The 23,937-nt window shown below is 42.9% G+C and overlaps 1 protein-coding gene across 4 annotated transcripts in view; it reads right to left on the bottom strand.

Annotated features, from left to right (window-relative positions):
- Positions 1-23,937, bottom strand: part of MBOAT2 (membrane bound O-acyltransferase domain containing 2) — a 194,816-nt gene that overhangs the window by 126,002 nt on the left and 44,877 nt on the right. The window contains exon 3 of one of the 4 annotated variants that reach the window (XM_085020012.1): positions 23,228-23,328. The exons of 2 other annotated variants lie outside the window; for them this stretch is intronic. The gene's annotated coding sequence lies outside the window, so the exon portion shown is untranslated. Of the gene's footprint in view, positions 1-354; positions 505-23,227; positions 23,329-23,937 lie in introns of all 4 variants that reach the window. One more of the 4 variants, XM_085020010.1, reaches the window with a different exon arrangement.

Here is a 23,937-nt window from a genome sequence, read left to right as displayed (position 1 = left end):
TTGTTCAAAGATAAGCCACATGGTCTATTATGATTGTGTTTCCATTTCTCTACTACTTTGTGTGTTTCCTGGAGTTAACATCTGCCTTTTCACTTTCTTCATTCAGTTTTCTAGGTAACTGCCACTAATTCCTTTCGAAATCCTACCACACAACTCTAAGACTCCTGTCACTGTGGTGATTTGCATTGTCTAACCTCTCAGTTCTATGACTTTCCAGATGTCCTAGAACCCTGCTGTCTCCTGTTGCCTTCTGGATTGGCTGCTCTCTAAACTCGAAAGCAAGCCCGCCACCTAGGATTTTTTTTTTTCTCTTTTTGGGGGGTCATGGAAGGATTTCTTTCACTTCTCTCCTACCCCAGGTAGCTGCCACTTCACACATCTCCATCTTCCAAATCTCTTCCAGGTCAGTTTGCTTGACAGGTCCTTGGTAACCTGCAGAACTGCTACTGCAAGAGAGCCTGGGAAACACAGTCTTCAGCTTTCTTGTGCCGAAGGCAGAGGATGCTGTTAGGAGAGGGGAGTGGGTGTTGAGTGCACCAACCTGTATCACCTGCCAAAACTGGGTCTAGAATTTTAGATCGAGACCCGTTTGCACCTAGAATTTTGAAGCCATCGTTCCACCTTCTTATAAGTTCCAATGATGCTATTAAGAAATGCCACTTTTGGAGTTCCCGTCGTGGCAAAGTGGTTAATGAATCCGACTAGGAACCATGAAGTTGCGGGTTCTGTCCCTGGCCTTGCTCAGTGGGTGAAGGATCCAGCGTTGCCATGAGCTGTGGCGTAGGTTGCAGACACGGCTCGGATCCTGCGTTGCTGTGGCTGTGGCGTAGGCTGGCAGCTACAGCTCCCATTCGACCCCTAGCCTGGGAACCTCCATATGCCATGGGAGTGGCCCAAGAAATGGCAAAAAAACAAAAACAAATAAAAATGCCACTTTTGTGGCTCAGCAGAAGTAATAAACACAACTAGTATCCATGAGGATGAGGGTTCGATCCCTGGCCTCGCTCAGTGGATTAAGGATCTGGCATCGCTGTGAACTGCAGTGTAGGTCAGAGACAGCTCAAATCTGGCGTTGCTGTGGCTGTGGCTTAGGCCGGCAGCTACAGCTCCAATTTGACCCCTAGACTGGGAACTCCCATATGTTGCTGGTATGGTCTAAAATTAAAAAAAAAAAAAAAAAAAAGGATAGAAATGCCACTTTAATTCCTATTTCTTTGTATATGACCGATTTTTTTTTTTCCCTTCCACCCCTGGCAGCTTCTTCATGTTCTCTTCCCTTTGATATTCTGAAATTGTAGCAGTGTGTCTTAGAGTGGGCTTTTCCATTCATTGTGCTGGATATTTTGGGCCCTTTCATTCTAGAAACACATGAGCTCTAATTCGGGGAAATTTTATTGTTTCTTTAATATTTTCTCCCCTTCATTATCTCTCTTCTCTCTTTGTGGAATTCTTATTTGGAAAATACTGGACTTCCTAGATTGATCTAATTTTGTTTTTTCTCTCTGTTTTCCAGTTTTTTGACTTTTCTTGCATAAGACTTTCTCGACTTTATCTTTCAGCTTTCTCCTAATTTACATCTTTTTCTTCCAATATTTTCCATTAAATCATTAACAAAATTATATACATTTCCCTCACTGAAAATTCTCGTAATGAATAAAAGAAACAAAATGAGGTAACAGTGAAATATGTTATATACATTTAAAAAATTCCTGGTTAGAAGAAAGGGAATTAGTACAAGCATTCTGAACACACCCACATAAATGTGCAAAGGTGCACCCATCAACTAGCTGACTGGGCTTTATTGTTTATATAATTACTAAACCAACGACTTATGAAATAGAAGTGAGAGCATAAAGAAATATGAGGCCTACCTCATGTTTCTGATTTTCACAATACCAGTGCTAGACTCATAATAGCATCTTTATTGACTTTAAACATTTAATGTTTCCAAAGTGAAAAAGCAGACTTAATTCTTAGAGCCTGCTGAGCAGGTAATGCTGAAGTCTTGGATTTCACTAGACTCACAAGGAGAGTCTGACTCAACTACAGTAAATAGCATGAGTAATAAAGAACATCGAATAAACATCACTTAGAGGAAAACCTATGCATATTAATGTATTGTTTTGAACCATGTTCTCAACTGAATGCTCATCACATCAGCCACATTTACATACAAGATATAACATAAGAATATGAATTCATCCACCAACAGTTTCCCAACGCCTAACCCCAAATTTATATTTTATACATATAAAGAATGAGTTTATTTAGAAAAGAAAAATGAGGGAGTTCCTGTGGTGGCTCAGCAGGTGGATGAACCTTACTAGTATCCATGAGGACGCAGGTTCAATCCCTGGCCTCGCTCAGTGGGTTAAGGGCCCGGTGTGGCCATGAACTGTGGCATAGGTCACAGATGAGGCTCGGATCCCACGTGGTTTGTCGCAGGCCAGCGGCTCTAGCTCCAATTTGACCCTTAGCCTGGGAACTTCCATATGCTGCAGGTGTGGCCCTAAAAAGCAAAAGGAGAGAAAGAAAGAGAGTAAGAAAGAAAGGAATTCCCATCGTGGTGCAACAGAGATGAATCCAACTAGGAACCATGAGGTTTCGGGTTTGATCCCTGGCCTTGCTCAGTGGGTTAAGGATCCGGCGTTACCATGAGCTGTGGTGTGAGTTGCAGAGGTGGCTCAGATCCAGCATTGCTGTGGCTGTGGTATAGGCCGGCAGCTACAGCTCTGATTAAACCCTAGGCTGGGAACCTCCATATGCTGTTGGTGTGGCCCTAAAAAGACAACAGACAAAAGACAAAAAAAAAAAAAGAAAAAGAAAAAGAAAAAAAGAAAGACAGAAAGAAAAAAGAAAACAAACACACATGCATCTTTACAATCTAAAATATTTCATATTATACATGAACAATGTTTAAAGTTGTAAACCAAGTTTACTGTTCCTAAGTTACATTTATGTCATCAAGCCTTTCTTATAATTAAGTACTGAATTATACAAACATATAGTAGCATTTCCAATGCCAAATTTCTGCCTATTAAATATGGAAGTATAAACCTATCCTGAATAAAGATATGTGTCAAGATTTGGGGTCTAAAGATTTTGTTAGACAAACAATTCAGTCAAAAAAATTGGACCTTCACCTTAAAATGTATGCAATGTCATAAAAAGCCCCTGGACTTCCAAGTTGAAGTACATCTTGGACTTCTAGAGAGAATAAACATCTGATTTAAAAGGAGAATCGTGGGTTACAAACTCACCAACATACTGAAATTCCACTAGTTTCAGAAAACCAATACTGCTTCTGAAGATGCGGGCACTGGGTTATAACTTGGATATACATGTCACACAATATTACTTTTCCTCCTTAACGGTATTGCTGCAGAAGGTGACCTTGGGTAGTGGTCTCATTTGATGGCCGGTGTAATCTATTTAGCTCTCAATAAGCATGTATTCCCCAGAGTATCACACTCACAAAGTCAGAAATTATACTTTTATTTAGAGAAGTAACCATGACAGAGTCAAGTGAGCCATCACTCTGCTGCTAACAAGGTAGAAATTCTCAACAGTCTCTTCACCTGTGGCCATTCTGGCGTCTGTAAGTGCTTATGGCACAAGATAAAATTCTCATCAACCTTAAAGAAGCAACGATAAAGCAAAGTCAATCATGGGACATTTTCCATGAACCCCATATAAGTTAAATTAACTAATACAAAGCGGAAAGGCAGTGATGAGTAGAGGAAAACTAGGGCTGAGAGGTGGCACAGAATTACACAAAGGAAGGATATTCCTCGTGAGGTCATAGCTATTCTAACTGACTGCGCTCGTTCCCATTTGGAGAATTAAATAAATCCGATTCAACCTGAATGGATGAGCAAAATCAGCATTAGTGATCCCGGTATTAGAAATTTTAGAAACTCTGCTCTTGCCTTTAAAACGTCCATAGATGACAAGGTTTTTTGTTTGTTTGTCTTTTGTCTTTGTAGGGCTGCACCCGTGGCATATGGAGGCTCCCAAGCTAGGGGTGAAATCAGAGCTGTGTGGCCTACACCACAGCCACAGCAACTCGGATCTGAACCACCTCTGTGACCCACACCACAGCTCACGGCAACGCCGGATCCCCAACCCACTGAGCAAGGCCAAGGATCAAACCCACGTCCTCAGGGATCCTAGTCAGGTTCGTTAACTACTGAGCCAGGACAGGAACGCCCACAGATGACAAGATTAAGATGAAGCCAACTTACCTATATAATTGAACAGCTCACTGAGTTTTTTTAAGACCATTAAAAAAATTCATATGAAGGAAGTTTCCGTTATGGCTCAGCAGTAATGAGCCCGACTAGTATCCCTGAGGACGCAGGTCTGATCTCTGGCCTCGCTCAGTGGGTTAAGGCCCGGCGTTGCCATGAGCTGTGGTGTAGGTTGCAGACGCGGCTCGGATCCCATTTTGCTGTGGCTGTGGTGTAGGCCAGCGGCTTGTAGTTCTGATTCAAACCATAGCTTGGGAACTTCCACGGGCCACAAGTGCAGCTCTAAGAAGGAAAAAAAAAAATCATATGAAGTGCATGAAATTAATATTTCCTTAAGTGTTAATTATTACGCATTTCTTCAGTCACTCAAAATATTTGCGTTTACTCAAGAGATAACAGAGAGATCCCTGACAGGGTTTCTGTGAAGGGCAAACCTCCCGGACTGTGTTCGAGTCTAATTCAGTGACCCGAACACTTTACCTTAATTCTCATATACATCATAGGAGCTCTGACAGTTGGAAAGAGTGATGCTCAATCCAGCAACTTTTTACCTTTGTTTTGTTTTGTTTTTCTCAATGACTTTTTATTAGCTAAATTTTGCTTGTAGATATAAATAAAACTTGGGAGTATATTTTGTTACTATATCAGTGGGTCATTTTTTTCAAAAAGAGTTGATACCTTTTGAAACTATAATATGATGGTAGATTAGATAGATATGAAACAGGCAAAGTTTTTGCTTTTGTTTGTTTGTTTCTTTTGCTTTTTCGGGCCACACCCACAGCATATGGAGATTCCCAGGCTAGGGGTCCAATGGGAGCTACAGCTGACAGCCTACACCACAGCCACAGCAACAACAGATCCAAGCCGTGCCTGCACCCTACACCACAGCTCACGGCAACGCCAGATCCTTCACCCACTGAGCGAGGCCAGGGATCGAACCCGCAACCTCATGGTTTCTAGTTGGATTCGTTTCCGCTGTGCCACGAAAGGAACTCCGAGACCAGTTATTTTAATCAGTAAAAGAGGTACTCCTTTAATGTCCATCATTTTAATCTTTCAGTAACAAAATACATATTTGAATGAGCCTTCTTATAGTTTCAGTCCAAAAAAGGAGCAATTTTTAGCCCTGAGAGGAAGGGAGAAAGACTGAAACTCTTCTTTAGGGCTTTTGCTCAAAATCGTCAGTGTCAATAATAAAGTCAGAAATGAAGAATTATTAAGTGAACACCAAACTGCCCAGGACCTCGGGCATGCTCAATCACCTCAACTGAGTACCTTGCAAGTGTGATTCAAGAGCCGCAGGGAAGCTCAGTAGAGTGTGGACAGATTGCCATGAAACCAACTCAACTGCTGAAAAACACAACTCGAGTGGGTGGGATCAGGGCAATCAGCTTTCTCAGGGCTTCAGTCCACAATGGTCCCAGTGTTCACAGCAGAGAAAAAATACTGCCAAATGGAACACAGAGAAGGATCTATGTGTGGTTCAAGAGATTTGCTCAAAACATCCCTTTTAAGATTTGTGGACCGCCAAAATGAATGAATTGTATTTAATAGCTGCAGCCTGATAGGCTAGTAAGCATTTTTTAATATACAGAAACTCATATTCAAATTCCTAATTTTTTACAAGGTAGTTCTAGAATATAAAATTGCGTCAGTCACCCAGGGAACTCTATCCAATCACTTATGATGGAACATGACGGAGGATAATGTGAGACAAAGAATGTGTATGCTGTACAGCAGAAAGTGATGGACTATTGTAAATCGACTATAATAAACAATTTATTTTAAAAACTGCTTCAAAGTAGCCAAATATTTAACCGTTCTTTAGAGCAAGGAGTCCCCTAGAGCCCACCCAGTTCACACACGGAGACCTGAGGCACAGAGACATGTACTAATTTGCTCAAGTTCACAGAGCAGTCGAGTGGCAAAGACTTCAAGCCAAATCTTCCCTTCAAGAGCCCTTTCCAGACGAGGCAGAGCCTCCTCTGGGCCTGCGCTCTACAGGGGACACGAGGGGGCTGCAGAGAACATACCTAGGCCCTGACATGCGATTGAGAAGGGGAGGTACAGCCTTCGATGCCCAGAACAACCTGAAACGAACTCCCTAACAATACCAGGCTGTACATAATTTAAAAAAACAACAGTAAAGTGCCACAGGCATTCAAAGAAGGGAGGTAGCTTTGAGGACTAAAAAGTAGATTCATGCACAATATCTTAGCAGGACTTTTCTAACGTGTTACCTGGAAATAATTTTAGCCTTGTTATCTGGAAAAAATCTTAGCCTTAAAACAATTACAAAAATTAAAAACAGCTCAAGAAACCCTTGTACACCCTCATCCAGAGCCACTTACTGTTTTAACATTCACCCCATTTGCTTCATAATTTGCACTATTTATTTATTTATTTGTCTTTTGTCTTTCTAGGGCCACACCCTTGGCATATGAAGGCTCCCAGGCTAGGGGTCAGATCGGACCTGCAGCTGCTGGCCTACACCACAGCCACAGCAATGCAGCATCCAAGCTACAGCTGTGAGCTGCACCACAGCTCATGGCAACTCCAGATCCTTAACCCACTGAGTGAGGCCAGGAATCGAACCCACATCCTCATGGACACTAGTCAGGTTGTGTGATGTGCTGAGACACAAGGGAAACTCCAATTTCCTATTTTTACATTGTTTATTATTGCTTTTCATTATTTGGAGAGAAACTGTCCCAGATTGGGCCATCAGGAGCCTTCAAGCTGGCACCTGTTCCCTTGGGCTGTGCCCCTATTGTTTTTTTTTGAGCACTTCCTTACTTTCTGGCATATGAAAGAATTTCTGGAACAAATGTGTTCCAGGCCCATTTTAAACCTAGCCCTGGGGGAGGAAACAACCTGGAAACAGCCTGTACTTGAACCTCTGGGCAGCTTCTGCGGATGGGCAGAATTTTAACAGGCAGAGAAACTAGCATTTCAAGTTCAAACACAGACAATACTGAGCACAGAAAAAGGACTTCACCTTCCCTCCTTGTATCAGTTTTCTACAGCTATGTCACAAATTACACCTGAAATGAGTCACTTAAAACAGCCTTTCTGGGAGTTTCCAGGTGGTGCAGTGGGTTAAGGATCTGGCATTATTGCTGCTGGAGCTTAGATTGCTGCTGTGGTACAGGTCTGATCCCTGGCCCTGGAACTACCACATACTGCGGTCATGGCCAAAACATTAAAAAAAAAGTCATTCTGTGGGTCTTCAGTTGCAGCTCAGTGGAAATCTCTCATCTCTGATCCACCTAGTGTGAGCTAGACTCAGGAAAGGCTAAAGAATCCAAGATGGCCACACTCATGACCTCGGTGCTGCCCATCGCTGGGCACCCGTGGTCCTCCACGGGGCTTCTCTCTCATCAGGAGAGCTCGACTCAAGTCAAGCTTACTGCACACTGCAGTGCAAGGCTCCAGGGAGGTGAAAGCAAAAGCTGCCAGGCCTTTGAAGGCTGTGGCCTAGAACTGGCGTCGGGTCATTTTCATCACATTTAATTGATGAATATAAGCCATAAGGCTGATGGAGTTTCAGTGTCAGGGGAGATGACTCCACCTCTTGATGGAAAGAGCAGCCGCGTGTAGAGGGTGGGAAGAGGGCTGGTGACCATCTCTGAAGAGGACCGGCCACAACCCTTTCAATTTCTCGAGGTAAGTTAGTAGGCTTTGAATTCTATCACGGAAAGGAAGAAACGGAGTTTCAGAAAGCTGTGTGGGAAAGTCTTATGTGACTTTTATTTGAACAGTATGATAAATAAATGGTCGATAAATTCTTGTTCTCTATAGTGAATGAAACTTTTGTTTATAAAAGATGAAAAGTAATATTCAAAAGTTACTGGAAAAATTTGTACCCATATCTTGAAATTTAAAATCATCTCAGCTTAAGTGAGGTTGAGAATCTGGAAAATCTCCAAGGCAGATGCACAAGAATGATGCTTTTAAGGTAATAATTCATAAAGAGAGCTTAGAAAATCAAAGGATGGGGGCAGAAGGTGGGAGCTATCGATGGGATTTTATTACTCTTTTTTGATTTTTTTTTTTTTTGGCCACACTCACAGCATGTGAAAGTTCCTGGGCCAGGGACCGAACTCATGCCAGTGCTGCGACACCATATCCTTAACCCGCTGTGCCACAAGAGAACTCCTTTTTCAGGCTTTTTAACATCGTTTCCCATTTTCAGTAACAGCAGAATAATAACACTAGCAACAACAAATATTTGCATTTCAACATAAAAAAATAAAAGCTTGATTAAATAAAAAAATAAAAATACTGATTAAAGTGGCAAAAGAGAAAAACTTTTTTTTCCAGAAAATTCATTTATTTATTTGGTACCAATCCAATACTGTGCTATGAACCATGGACAGGAATATAAAAAAATCTAGCAGAAAGAAAGAAGAGAAGGAAGGAAGGAAGGAGGGAAGGAAGGAAGGAGGGAAGAAAATTTTAAAAGGAGTTCCCTGGTAGCTCAGTGGGTTAAGGATCCGGTGTTGTTACTATTGTGGTGCAGGTTTGATCCCTGGCCGAGGAATTTATGTATGCTCTGCCTTGGTATGGCCAGGGGAAAAAAAAAGATACAGCCTCTGCCCTCAAGGAACTCACAGAGGGAGAGACAGACACGCTAATGGATTGTTCTAAGAAGAAGCACAGAATAGAGACGTGACAGGGATGGGCCTGTCCAGCAGTGTTGGGATGCTATTCAGCAAAGATGCAGGAAGAGAACTTTTAAATAGATATATCATAGATTGAAACATCCTTTAAATCATATAAAATCTTTTGGCAACATAAGATACAGGTAGAGTCTATTATACATGTTCTCTTTATCTTGGTTTTATTTTATTTCTAGTCTTTTTATTTTGGAGATTTTTCAAACATACACACAAGTAGAAAGACTACTACAATGGATACCCATCAGCTTCAATAGCTATCAACGTGGGTCACATCTTTCATTTATGCATCCACTTCCCTGTCCCCACATGGACTTTTTAAAGCAAATCCCAGACGTTATCATTTAATTCATAAATACTCCTATTTGCAGCTCTAAAAAACACACACCTAAAATTATTAAGAGTAGAACCTTAGAGAGTTCCTGCTGTGGCTCAGTAGGTTAAGAACCTGACATAGTCTCCAAGAAGATGTGGGTTCAATCTCTGGCCTCGCTCAGTGGGTTAAGGATCCAGCATTGCTGAAAGCTGCAGTGTAGGTTACAGATGCACCTCAGATCTGGCGTTGCCATGGCTGTGGTGTAGGCCCGCAGCTGCAGCTCCAGCTCCCTAAACTGGGAACTTCTATATGCCACAGGTGCAGCCATAAAGAAAAAAAAAAAATAGAACCTTAATAGCATCTAGTATCTGGCAGTGATCAAATTTCCTTGATTGTCCTATAAAAGTTTTAAGCCACTTTGTTTGTTTGAACCAAGAGATGGTCAAGGTCCATGTGTTACACTTGATTAGTATCTCTTAGTCTCGTTTAGTGGATAAAAACACTCTCTTTTCTGACTTCTTTCTTTCCTATCTTCATTCTTTTGTCACTGTTGAAGAAACTGGACCATCTACTAGAATTCTCCCCTCTGGATTTGGCCAGTGGCATCCCTGCGATGGTTTAACTTATTCCTCTACCCTCTGGATTTCCCGGCAACTGGCAGTTCCATCTAGAGCCTTTATCAGACTCAGGTTTGATGGGGGGGGGGGCAAGAATGGTTCATAGGTGGTAACACTTAATTCCACTCATACTGCACGAGGAGACATAGAGTGCCATTAAAATAGGTTCACGTGTTAACAGTCTCCCCACCAGAAGTAACAACACTCCCCGTCAGCCTTGGAAGTAATGGCTTGGACAGCTTGGTTTACTTGCGGCCTCTGCCTTGGTGACTTGGTGGTGTCATCTTCTATGTTCCCTGGTTACAGTTAATTTGGCTTTGAGCAAAGTGCGGAGGCAAGAGGAGACTTCGTCTCGAGTTACCTGCCTGACCCACCTCCAGGAAGTCGCTCCTGGGTCTCACTTTCCTCATCTGTAAAATGAGGAAGTGGCTAGAGGGTCTCTCAGTTATTCCCCAGCTCTGAAATGGATGGCTGCGGATGTCCCCAGACTGTCGCAGGAGTGGGGCTGGCTCCGGACGCAACGCTGCCCTTCACCTGCGTGTACACACAGGTCCGCGCCCTCCCGTCTCGGGAGCCGTCAAAGGAAAGGAACTTGGAGTGAACATTTCTGTTGGTCCTGTTGACCCCGAGAGACAAATGTTGATCCTCTGGCTGCTGAGGCTGCAGTAATCATCCGCCTGAGTTGCAAAACCAGTACGACTACTCTTCAGGCAGCAGGGAGAAGCGTTCTTATCAGTGAGTGAACTTTATGCGGGTTCTTTCCGGCATCCCCTCGACAGGAGAAAACCATCTTCACGGTGCTTTGCCAGGGAGCAGTTGATTTCACTAATTCTGATTTTTGCATGACAGTGACAGCTCACCATAAGTGGTGTTACTGTCTCTAGATGCCTGCACTTTTCACCAGTGACCATCACCTCACTCCAAAACCTATGGCGATATGGTCTGTGTTTCTTGAAATATAAACAGAATAAAGCATTTTACTTACCTTGTGTGCATATGACTTGCAACAGACATATCTTTACAGTATAGATCAAATAACAGTGCCCTCAAATGAAAAACTTAACATGCGCATGGAAAAGAGAAAAAACGTACATTATTTTTCAATTAAATGAAAAAGCAAGTAAGTGTTCAAAAATCCATAGGAAAGGCAGGTAGGTTTTTCCTAAGGAATGCCTACATTTTTAAAGGGAGCACAAACATACTCACCTCTGTCCCCTAAGATTTGTCTTTAATAAACCAGACGAACATTCTCCCCACACTTTATGAACCAGATTCTCCTTCAATATCCAGAAAAGTGTCCCAGTGGGAGCCGGCAACATAAGCTGTCTTTCATTTTGCAAAACTAAACTCCCTGAAAAGATTTTAATTTTAAAACCCTTGGGTTGAAAGCTTTCTTTGTATCATCTAGAAGGCAGATTACATTTCACATTTAATTAATTAAGCAAAGTAAGAATGCTGGAGAGTAGAGGTACGAGGCTGGGGCAGGGGGACCTGGATTCATCTGTGGGCTTCGTCAGATCTAAATGCTTTTTGGAGAACGCTTTTTGCTGTATTTTAAGTTATACTTTTGAAATGTTTATAGTTAATATATATGAAGAAAATAAAGCAGCATGGAGTTCCCATCGTGGCGCAGTGGTTAACAAATCCAACTAGGAACCATGAGGTTGCAGGTTTGATCCCTGGCCTCATTCTTTGGGTTAAGGATCTGACGTTACCATGAACTGTGGTATAGGTCGCAGATGCTGCTCGGATCCCTCGTTGCTGTGGCTGTGGTGTAGGCTGGCAGCTACAGCTCCGACTGGACCCTTAGCCTGGGAACCTCCATACGCAGTGGGAGTGGCCCTGGAAAAGGCAAAAACCAAAAAAAAAAAAAGAAAAGAAAAGAAAACAGCATGATATTGAAATTTACCTTCCACTTAATCTAGCAAAATATACCATCAGCCAACATAGAAGTTTTTTCTTCTGAAGTTTGCTAGAAGGAAGAATACTTACTGAAACCAGCACTTCTGATGAAGGCTTCTGGTACGAAAGGAATTTCAGCCGATACTGTGGAGAGCTACGCAAGAAACAGAAGAATTTCTAAAACTGGGCTACAGAACCCTTGTTTCCATTTCAAATGATAGGGGCTCCAGGGCTATTTCCTGCAAGGAGAAATACTTCAAAGACACAGACAAACGTTTCTGCCGGTGAGTCACGACCCACAGTGACGCTGTGATGGGGAACAGACCTGCCAGCTGTCGGATGGAGCACCTTGCAAGAGGAGTTTGGCAACTGGCCCTTAAATCCTGACTGGACTCTTGGTAGTGAACTCAGAGTTTCAGAATAGTAACTCTGAGAAGGTGTCCCCATTTTTTGAGGGGGCCAAAGAAGGGAAATGAATCTGTATAATGAATGAATATTTACATTCCACCCTGCGTCAAGGACAACCCAGAGCTGTAGTGGTTAAAACAATAGTAACAGATTTTATTCAAGACTATTGCAGTGGGGGAAAGAAACCTCAGTCCAGAGCTGTGCTCAGTTCTGAATACTGCACAGGCAGGTGGGAATTCATGGTGAAGGCGGAGGGCAGGGGTCAGCGGATGGAAAACTACTGAAAGGGAACATCAGGATCCAGAGGAGATTCTGGCTAAACCGACCCGGCGGGATTCATGCAGGAGGCGGGCCTGGGGGATGAGGCCTCACCTGGGCGTAGCGGAGGGGTTGAGGAGGAGAAGCCTAATTAGGTATCTGATCATATGTGGAGGATGGGGGTTCTTTCTAAACTGACCTGGCAGGATTCTTGCCAAGACTGGATAAAAGAGAAATAAACACAGAAGTCGAAAAGTTGAGCCTGTTCAAACAGTTCAGGATTGCAGGAGGAGTTTGCTCAAGGAGAAAAATCTCTGTCACCTCTGCCAAACTGGATCCGGTGCCGAGCACCATGAAGAGTACAACTATAAGAAAAGCATTCAGGTAACATCGAAAATCAAATGGCCAAGTATGAGTGAGGGAAAATAAGAAAAAAATTATAATAGAAGACTTAGGCTGAGAAAATCGACTGCAAATAAGCACAAAACCAGCTCTGAGTTTCTTGGGGAGGGAGACAGGGAGGGAGAGCCATCATATTTTTATTGCCTTTCAAAACGAAACATTCCAGTGCATCACAAAACGAGCATTTTCTGGCTCTGGCACCTGAGCCAAACTTCTCCAGCTGGCAGACATCACAGGTAACACTCTGGACCGTGTCTTCCCAGTGATCCCATAAGAACTTCTGTTTCTGTCTGTTTCTTACAGGGCCTTGTGATCAAAGCTGAGGCATAACAGCAAGTTTTCTTCTGTGAAGAAGGCGGATTCGAGTTGAGTCCACACTTTCTAGAGACGTGACTTGATTGGCATAAAGCGTGGAGAACCTTGGCGAGCGAGGCCCTTCCAAACACCGTGTGTCTCAGCTGGACTTTGCACGTGATCTTTCTGTGGACGACCCACTACTTGAGTCTCTGATACGCATCCGAAGGACACGGCAACACCGTAAAGAGAAGGACGATGCGGATGCTCGTTTCCAGGCACGAGGGGCTCTTGGTGAGTCCCGAGGCGCCTGTGCTGTAACCTTACCAAGTGGAGGCCAGCCCCTCCGCCCTGCAAGATGGACATAGCAGGGACTTCAGTTACGTGCATTTTTTTATTTTTCACATTTGGCTTTTTCCCCTGGAACATGGGAAAGCCAATTTACATCCGAGTTGATCAAAATTCAATATCCCTGGAAATGAGGTCTAATGTTTCCATCATTATTTAAAGTGCATCTTTCCACACTTCCCATTTGAGTGTTTGATATTAGCCTTTCCACTAAGTAGCTTCATCTACAGTATTTAATAGTACTTTTCCGCCGTAATGTAGCAAAATTTATCTATTTGCTTGCTATTAAAAATTGCACAGATAGCACATCAGAGAAATATTCAGCATGATGTGTTTTTTTGTTTGTTTTGCTTTTAGGGCCGCCCAAGGCATATAGAGGCTCCCAGGCTCAGGGTCTAATCGGAGCTACAGCTGCCAACCTACACCATAGCCACAGCAGCATGACACCCCATCCGCATCTGCGACCTATATACCACGCTCATGGCAATGCCAGATCCTTAACCGACTGAGCGAGGCCAGGGATTGAACCCGCAACCTCAGGGTTCCTAGTCAGATTCGTTTCCACTGCACCAGAGCAGGAACTCCGCCCTGATGTCTTTTAAAGAGATACTTGGTGATCAGCAATGCTTTCTTTACACCTAACGGGAGTCACCGTGGCTCCACCTCATTGACACAACTTCTACCCTATTTCTCTCCCCGGCACAGACAGAGGATCCAAACGACTGCACTGGCCAAAATGCTAGCCATCAGCTACATGTGGCCGCTTACATTTAAATTAAGTAAAATTAAACAAAACTAAAGATTCAGCTCTATTAAAAATTCTGTTGCACTGGCCACATTTTAAGGGCTCAGGAGCCACATGTGGTTCGTGGCTGGAGTACTGGACAGAGCAGAGAGGGCATTTTCATCATCGCAGAAATCCTACTGGACAGCACTGCTCTAAGAAATAATACATCTGGGCTATTAATACAAGAGATACCATCCGTAAAATCACAGCTAAGAGGATTAGTGGAATTGGTGACTACTGGAATGTACCAGGGACCCAAAGAGAAGGATTTCAGTCTAACAGAATAACAAAAAAAAAAAAAAAAGAAAGAAAGAGAATATGATTAAAACAGTAGTTTAATTGGATTTGTATCATTAAAAAAAAAAAAAAACAACAGTAATTTATTTGTGGCCAGAGGAGGGGGGTGTATTAACTACAAAGCTTGTCAGGAAGATCAAGGCGCAGGAGGATAAGCCTCAGACCAAAAAGAAGTGTGACAGGAAATGCCTGGGGGAGGGGGGGATGCTGGGGGTGGAGCTTCCTATTTATGGCACAAAAAATAAGTGTTCTGTGCTCCAATCGTTCCAGAAAGTGTGGGGTAAAAATGTCCAAAGGATTTCTTTATGTTCAGGACTCCTCTGAGTCTTTTGCAGCCTCATAATCTCCAGGCCGTGCGCAGTATTCCTCAGACTTATTTTAACGTGGGGTCTTTTTCTAAAGTGAGTCACATTCTGGGGGAACCCTCTGGGGAGCGCCTGCTGAAGACAGGCTCCTGCTTTGTTCTCCCTGACGCCACGGGGACCTGCCACCTGCTCATGCCCACACCTCTGTCACTACCAACGCTTAGGACAAGCCCCGCGGCCCTCTGTCAGTGACGGGAGCTTGCGAGGCCTTTGCAAATCAGTGTCTCACTCTTCGTGGGTGAACATTCTGTGTTCTGACCAATACATTTGCCCCGTACAAATGGCAGTGCTGCCAACGGCGCGAGGCCTTGTGGAGTATTTCCGAAACCAAGTTTCACACCACGGAGGAGCACCTGGTGGAGAAAGAGGGTCAAGACCAGCCAGGATCGGAGGATGCGTGCAAGTCCTACGACAGGCCGGCGAGCGTCGCAGCGTCACTGCAGCCTGGGAGCTTTGACCAAAGTCACGAACACGCAGCGACTTCTAGGAGTTTGAAGATGACAAAAGAGCAGCTGTCAGTGTCCAAGGGCAGAGCCCATCCCTCAGGGGCATAGGCCACACTGACCCCGGCCCCTTAGGGCGCTGATGTGCTTACAGCTCCCAAGGCCAGGATGGATCCCCGGCCAAATGCGGGTGGAGAGAACGCTCACGATGTAACTGCTCCCGTTTACGAAATACGATGCGCTGGGAGCGACGTTAGGCACTTTTCAGGAACTTTTTTTTTTTTCACATGAACTATTTCGTTGAATCCTCACAATTTTTTAAATTGTAAAGTTCAGTTAATGATTGTAAATTAATTTTTTTTTTTGTCTTTTGTCTTTTTAGGGCCACACCTCCAGCACATGGAGGTTCCCAGGCTAGGGGTCTAATTGGGAGCTACAGCTGCCAGCCTACACCACAGCCACAGCAACACCAGATCCAAGCCTTGGTGAGACCTACACCTCAGCTCACGGCAACGCTGGATCCCCAACCCTCTGGGTGAGGCCAGGGATCAAACCCGCAACCTCATGGTTCCTAGCCGGATTCGCTTCCGCTGCGCCACGAGGGGAACTTCATGTAAATTGATTTAATTAATGATTTTGATTGATGATCAATGACTTTAAATGATTAATCAACTTCAAATGTTAATGGGGAATTTTTTTCAATTGTTAGACCCCATTTTAAATTTATTTACAAAGCTCCCTATAAGGGGAATTTTTACTTTACACATTTTAGAGAGAAGATGATTAAGGTTTAGCAGGAATGAGTCACCTGACCGTGGTCACGCCTCTGTCAACTACAGAGTTAGGACTCAAAGTTCGCCTTCAGAGTCTGACTCGTAGCACTTTATACAGTTCCACTTTTCAGAGTTATACCCTCTAACTTCTTTCATACTATGCCGGTGCATTTTATTTATTCATTTATTTATTTAGCTTTTAGGGCCGCACCTGCAGCATATGGAGGTTCCCAGGCTAGGGGTCGAACTGGAGCTGCAGCTGCCAGCCTACACTACAGCCACAGCCACAGCAACGTGGGATCGGAGCCACGTCTGTGACCTACACCACAGCTCACAACAATGCTGGGTCCCAGACCCGTGATCCAGGCGAGGGATGGAACCTGCATCCTCAGAGTACTAGTTGGGTTCGTTAACCGTGCGCCACAAAGGGAACCCCACGGTGCATCTTAATAAGCTCTTTGAACTAGGGCACGGTGGGGCAGGGTGAGAAAGAGGCTGGGTCTGAGGAGAGGCCGCTGGGGACAGCAAAGTCGTTGAGTCTTTGGTGTGTTTATCTGCCTTCGAAGCTCCTGGGATGGCTGGTGGCAGCCAAATGGCCTGGGAGACGGTGCTGGAGAACGCGGCGTCTCCTTATCGCGGCCCCGCTTTCCTCCAAGGCGTCTCCGCACGAATGTCTGACACCTGAACCTTCACATTTTGAAAATTGGGCGCTTCACCTTCCTCATCGAATGGTGACAGGAAACTCCCGATCCTTCACTTTTACTCTCTTTAAGAAATATTTTACTAACTCACTTTTTTTTTAAAAAATCCGGACCTGCATCAGCTTGATGTGGGATCTCAGTTCCCAGACTAGGGACTGAACCCCCGGCCGCAGCAGTGAAAGCACCAAATCCTAAACACAAGCCCACTGGGGAACTCCCACTAAGTCAACTTTTTGGCAACACTTTCCAAATCCTCGAATCCATCTATCATTTTCTGGTCAACTCTTGTATTCTTGAGATCTCTCAAAAGTGTTTCATCTTTGCCATGTCCACTTCATCAGGTCTGAGTCTAGTCTTGAACATAAAATAAGAAAGCAAGCACAATCTCTATGTTGACAGCAGGGACTTGTATTTCAGGACTCTTCCAAAAGCTACTTGTGCTCTTAATTACTTCCTAGAAGGACATCTCATTATCAGACACATCATAGTCAAGATCATTGATTTGGCGTCAGACAGATAACGCCAAACAATTCTATTTAATAGATCAACTTGTTCACCTGATCTGGGGGTTATTTTGTGAATAACTTATCTAGACCTTACCAAATGCTGTCTGACTCAAAGTTACATTTTTTTTAAATAGATGTGCTGCTTTATATTAGAAGTTGGCATTTGAAAATCAAGTTCTTTCCTGAAAATCTCTTCAGTCTCTCATGCTTTAGAGAGATAAAGTTCAACTTCAATTTTGCGATACTTTGAATACTGGAAGAGATTTGTAATAGGAGTCATTTTTAAGAATGTGATCAAGGATGTGTTATGAAGGAACAGTTGTTTATTTCCCATATTTTTTGGAATATTGCTTTAGATGTTTGAGATTCATCATTAAATAGAACAAATCCTTGCTCTTATTTCAAGGAGAGACTAATAGTAACAATTTGGAAAGGTACATTTAAAGCAATAAAGCCAACCAGGAAAAAAAAAATCCAGAAATTCTGTATCCATCGGTGCGCTTATAAGTTTAAACAATTGGCTCTGGAAAAATTAAAGGACTGCTTTGTACCGTTTGCTGATTTCTGTGGTGTAACTACGCCTATGGCCAGTTTCACCTGTCAGCACGATGGCCCTGAATGCGGAGTTAAGAACACCTGTGCAAACACAGCTTTCAGCAGTGGTGTTTCTGAAAATTCAGCACACAATTGGACCTGAATCAACTCCAGTTATAATTTAGATTTTTAGATCACTCAGTAGAAAAAGTTAAAGAAAATGAAAATTGGGGGGAAAAAAGAAAAAAAAAAACCCTCCAAAATACAGAAAAATTCTCCGTATCAAATAATACATAAAACAGAAAAAAAATCTCTTTATCCTTTTAACATAAGTTATAAGGAAGAACAACAAATTCTATAAAGGCTCTACATATGTACAGTTTAGGCCTTTAAAACTGAGAAAAAAAATGTCAAATACTTTTGTTTTCATTCGGAAACCCTTCAGACTCATTCTTACCTAAATTATGCAATTAATCACAAAATTTTAGAAATCTGTTTTCATCAATGAAAAACAATGACCATTTAGAGAGTCCCTAATATGGGCCATGTATTTTAATGCATTTTCTATACAATAATCTGCAAAGTGGCTATTAGCCCATTTTACAGATGAAGAAACTGAGCCCCAGAGAGCTCAATCTACCTAACATCTCCCATGAGTAAACTGAATCTAGGATTCAAATGAATGTCCCTCCTCTTCAAAGTCTATATTTTTTTTCATGTTAAATGCCCCTGATTTATGAAGAGCATTCAGAAATGCTTGATGTGTTTGTTAATTCCCTGGGCATTTAGGGCTTAGGACTCTCCTCTAAAGTTAGGAGCTAATTTTAAAGCAATGGACTCGGGCCCCCCCATAGAGGTTTATACTTTAGCTGCCCCAGATGAACCATGCCAACCAAACATACCTTGCCAGGCCCACAGGCAGGACCACTGGCATTTATTCATCTCAGGATGGCTCCTAGATTGTTGAATATTCTACTTGGCGGGCACCCAGATGTGCAGGGTCAACCCTAGGCCATAAAACACAAGTACCTTTTCCTAATTCTGCACTGAAGTAGCTCAGGGCTTCCTGTGCAATTGTGATACGTGAACCCTCAAAAGCGACTGATCTCAAGACAAAGACACCGAGGCTCAGTGGGTTTCCAAAAGCCACACAGATAGTCTGCCACCCAACCCAGGTGCCAGGGCAGTCTGGTCCCAAGCAAGGTGCTCTTTGCAGTGTGTGACGTGGCACTTGCTTCCTGATGAGGAAACCAGCAAACAATAGTCCCTAAGGAGGACAATTTTACAGAGGTAGTACCTTGAGTGGAGCAACAGAATGGTATAAAAAGCTCTCTGAAATCCCAAGCTTTCATAGAATAACTAGGAAAATGGCACAGTAATGATATTTGTATATTTTTGCACTATTGAAATTTTCTTTACAGGTATTATGCTTACAACTAATAGCAATACCTTAAGGGTTTACATTTTATAGTTTTTGGAATACTTTGTCATAAATTAGCTCATGATTAGGAAATTTATCAAGTAGCCAGGGATTCGTTTCATAGATGTGGAACCTGAGGTTCAAAGAAGTTCAGATGTCTTGCCACACAGTAAATGACAAATTTGGGGCCAGAGCCAGTGTTTGCCTCCTAATCTCAACCCCAGGTTCTCTTTTTTTTTTTTTTCCTCTTTCTCTGTTTTGGTTGCCCCGCGGCATATGGAGTTCCGAGGCCAGGGATCAGATCCGAACCACACTTGTAACCTACGCCGCACCTATGGCCAGGCTGGATGCTTTAACCCGCTGAGCGGAACCCACCGCACCACAGCAGGAACTCCTGGGCCCCATGCTGTTTTCGCATGGCATCTAAGGAGAGGCACCGAGTAGCGGGCTTTGATATACTCGCATTAAAGAAAACCAAGGCGCAGAGACCTTGGCCAAGATGATACATCCTCTCGGCAGCAGAGGTTCGAAACCTGAGCCTCACACGTGTTACGTTTCTGCCTAACCCAGTACTGCCACTTCTCTGAACAGGACACGGTTTATAGATACCAAAACATGCTCCTCTCTCCAAATCTGGCGAATCCCATTCTGTGAGGCGATGCAACTGGAAAATCTAGTATCTTAAGAGGGTTTGTGCTTCTGCCAAATTCAAATCGCTGCATTGGTGACGTTTCCCATTCCTTGTGTGATGAGTTTGAACTTTTGTGGAAGGGGCACCCTCCCGAGTAGAGGTAACAGGTTCTCTCTCTCAAGAGCCTTCTGATGAAATAATTACTGGGCACTTAACAAGCAAAGCTTCTCCTGTCAACCTGGAACCGCACCAGGAAAAGAGACGGGAAAAGGTGACCCTCGAAAGTTGACAGCTTGACCCTCGAAATAAGAATTCTAAGAGTTTATGGTTAAAAGAGAAACACCGGTTTTCATGAGGGTGGGGCAGAACTTCAGCGTATCTTCCAGTAAGTTCTAGTGTATCTAGTATATCTTCTGTTCTCTCTTGTGTTTGGAGAGATAAGTTTGTGTTTTGTTTTGTTTTTTTTTACAGCCACACCCGTGCCATATGGAAGTTCCCCAGGTTAGGGGTCGAATCAGAGCTGCAGCTGCCAGTCTACAGCACAGCCACAGCAACACTGGATCCAAGTGGCATATGTGACCCACACTGCGGCTCACGGCAATGTTGGATCTTCACCCACTGAGAGAGGCCAGGGACCAAACCCGAATCCTCACGGTCTCTACGTTGAGTTCTTACCCCGCTGAGCCACAACGGGAACTCCTGGAGAGAGAAGATTCTAGCATTTACCTTTAGGACATCATGGCATGCCTGAGGGCGGAATGAGGTAGGACAAATGTCAGAACTTTCTGCTCTTATTTACCTGGATGACAAAAATTTTACTATCTGTGGGTATATCAGAAATATTTAGCATTGTAAATTCCCATAAACTCGTTTATATCTTTTGGATTATAAAGATTTTAAAGCAGAATTCATTAATCTTGATGCGGCTACAAAGGAAATACAGAGTCATTATAGAATATGTGGAAAAACATTAAGACATAAAAAAGAAAAACATCACCCAAAGGCATCTGGTGTCTTCTGAAGGTGCAATAGAAAGAGCCGGATACACTCTCTTCCTGTTTCCTTGCTTTTTTTGGAGACACCATTTTCCCTGGGCCAGTTATGTTGTGGAAGAAATTCTAATCTGCTTCCAAGTTCAAATTGGGTAGCATCTGCCAAATAGTATCTCAACGTGTTTCAGAACCCTGGCTACGTAACAGGTAAAGTGTTTACCTCATGGCTCAAATTATTTTTATTTGGCCAAACTTGTGGCGTGTGGAAGTTCCTGGGCCAGGGAGCGAACCTGCACCACAACACTGACCTGAGCCACAGCAGACCACACCGGATCCTTAAACCACTGTGCCCCAGGAGAACTCCAGCTCAAATTATTTCAAAGGTCTCCCCATATAAAATTTAGTTTTCGGACCATGTAAAACTTTTTATAAGAGTGTAATATTGTTTTTGGACACGGTCCCCATAAAGGACCTAGGATCTCTAGAGACAACTTGAAAAGCTTAGGAGAAGGTATCATGGCTCTGCTTTGCTTATTTGGGACAAAGCTACAACAGTCACTTTTATAGTATGAGTCTGAAGCTATAAAACATGTCTTAGCCCTAAAACTCTGTAAACAGCCAGGGAACCTCAGATTTACCAAGTACATTCGATTATCTCAAGGAGGCACTCAGATATTAGCTATAAAAGGAATTTACAGGGCTAAGCAATAGTTTAGATAATTGGATACACTGAATCCAGGGTTTAAACTGATGATCTGTGAAGACACATTATGCTACTTCTTGGAACACTTTGAGAAAAACTGTTACGCCAAAAGCCAAATGATTTAAAACCCCATATAGGAAGCTGGCATCTGAGCTGATTCTGCATGCCAGAGTGCAGGAATACAGATCTGCTCCTCTGTAAGCTCTTTGTCGAATTACACAGCCTTTTCCTCTTGCCAACTGGCTCGTCTGCCAAGTTGGATTGATGACTTGGGACCAGGATTTCCAACTCCAGCATTTTTGAGACCTCCTGGCCTCACACCACCTGACGTTCCAAGAATGTCTCCACTCTGCTTCAGGTGTCATCAGATTTTAGGAGTTAAAGACTGAAAAGACCCAGAAAGATCCATTTCTTATAGCTACAACATGGAACTCTTTCCAAGACAACTGAAAATCCAGTGGCATTTCACCTGCAGTAAAGAGTGATTTTTGTTCAAGAAAGGTTTCTGAAATGTGCTAGACTGCTCTTCCAGGAGGATGAAACCCTGTATTTACTCCTTATACCACTGCAGTCAGGTTCTTAACCCGCTGCGCCACAGTGGGAACTCCCCATTTATTGCTTTTTATGCTGGTTTATCTACCTGGATTTAAAGTGGCATTTTAATTTAGAGATTGTTTATGGAAGTTGTATTATAAGTATCTGATTGAACATCAAAAAAAACCCACACAGATAATCAAGTTCTGTTTACAAAATACTCCTTGCTCTTAAAGGGGTAGATTCATGTTTTTCCACTGGAATAAAAATTAAAGGAATATCTATCACCTCTTAGAGCAAATAATTAATCACAATAATTAACACAAGAAGGAGGAGCCTACATAGAATGATTATGCTTGGAGTTCAATGTCACTGAGCAGGACTATGCATCACATAGAGTGTCAGAATATCTGAAATACGCCCTCAATGTTACAGGATGAAGCCTGAACAAATACATAAGGTCTTTGGGCTTCTACAATTTTTTTTCTGTTTTTTAAAAGTTTTCTTGCAGTATAGTTGATTTACAATGTTGTGATTTCTTTCTGCTGTACAACAAAGTGGTTCGGTTACAGGTGCACCACACCCATTCCTGTACAGCTGCTTCTCCCACAGAGACCATCACAGGATACTGGGTAGGGTTCTCGGTGCCAAACAGCAGACCCCCATTGGCCAGTCATTCCATAGGTCACATTGTGCATGTGCCACTCCCAAACCCCAGGCCATAGCTCCCCCAACACCTGTCCCTTGGGTAACCATCAGTTTTTTTGTTGTTTTTTTATCTAATGATTTTTATTTTTTTCATTATAGCTGATTTACCATGTCTGTCAATTTTCTAGTACAGAAAGGTGACCCAGTTATACATACATGTATAGATTCTTTTTTCGCACATTATCGTGCTCCATCCTAAGTGACTAGATGCAGTTCCCAGTGCCACACAGCAGGACCTCATTGCTTATCCATTCCAAAGGCAATAATCTGCATCTATTAACCCCAAATTCCCAATCCATCCCACTCCCTCCCTCTTCCCCTTGGCAACCACAAGTCTACTCTCCAAGTCCATGACTTACTTTTCTGTGGAAAGGTTCATTTGGCCGGATACTAGTTTTTCTTAGTCTGTTATAATGAATCACACTGACTGCTTTCTAAGTGTTGAACCAGTCTTGCATTCCTGGAAAGAACCCCACTTGGTTATATTGTATTAACCTGTTTATATATTGCTAGATTTGATTTGTTAATATTTTGTGGAGAATTTTTGCATCTATGTTCATGGGAAATATTGGTAATATTTTTGTCTGGTTTTGTTATTGAAATACAAAATTTTAATATTAAATATTTGACTTGGTGTGTAGGAAAGCTATTAATTTTCCACTTTATTGTAATATCTTCTTGGAATTTTGTTTTAATTCTAATAACTTTTAAATTTTTTTAATATTCTTTTTTTTTTTTTTTTTGCCATTTCTTGGGCTGCTCCTGCAGCATATGGAGGTTCCCAGGATAGGGGTCGATCGGAGCTGTAGCCGCTGGCCTACACCAGAGCCATAGCAACATGGGATCCGAGCCGTGTCTGCAACCTACACCACAGCTCACGGCAATGCCGGATCCTTAACCCACTGAACAAGGGCAGGGATTGAACCCGCAACCTCATGGTTCCTAGTCGGATTCGTTAACCATTGAGCCACAACAGGAACTCCAAATTTTTTTAATATTCTAGGTAGACAATTTCAGCTTTTATTTATAAAGCACTTTGGTCTCTCCCGCTCTCCCAAATTGATACAGG

The sequence above is a fragment of the Sus scrofa genome, chromosome 3, assembly GCF_054392235.1.
Source record: "Sus scrofa isolate SSC_HxYL_T2T_F1_AM1 chromosome 3, Sscrofa_HxYL_maternal_Yorkshire_Landrace_v2.0, whole genome shotgun sequence".
NCBI classification, from domain to species: Eukaryota; Metazoa; Chordata; class Mammalia; order Artiodactyla; family Suidae; genus Sus; species Sus scrofa.
This window is presented reverse-complemented; position numbering and strand designations above follow the sequence as displayed.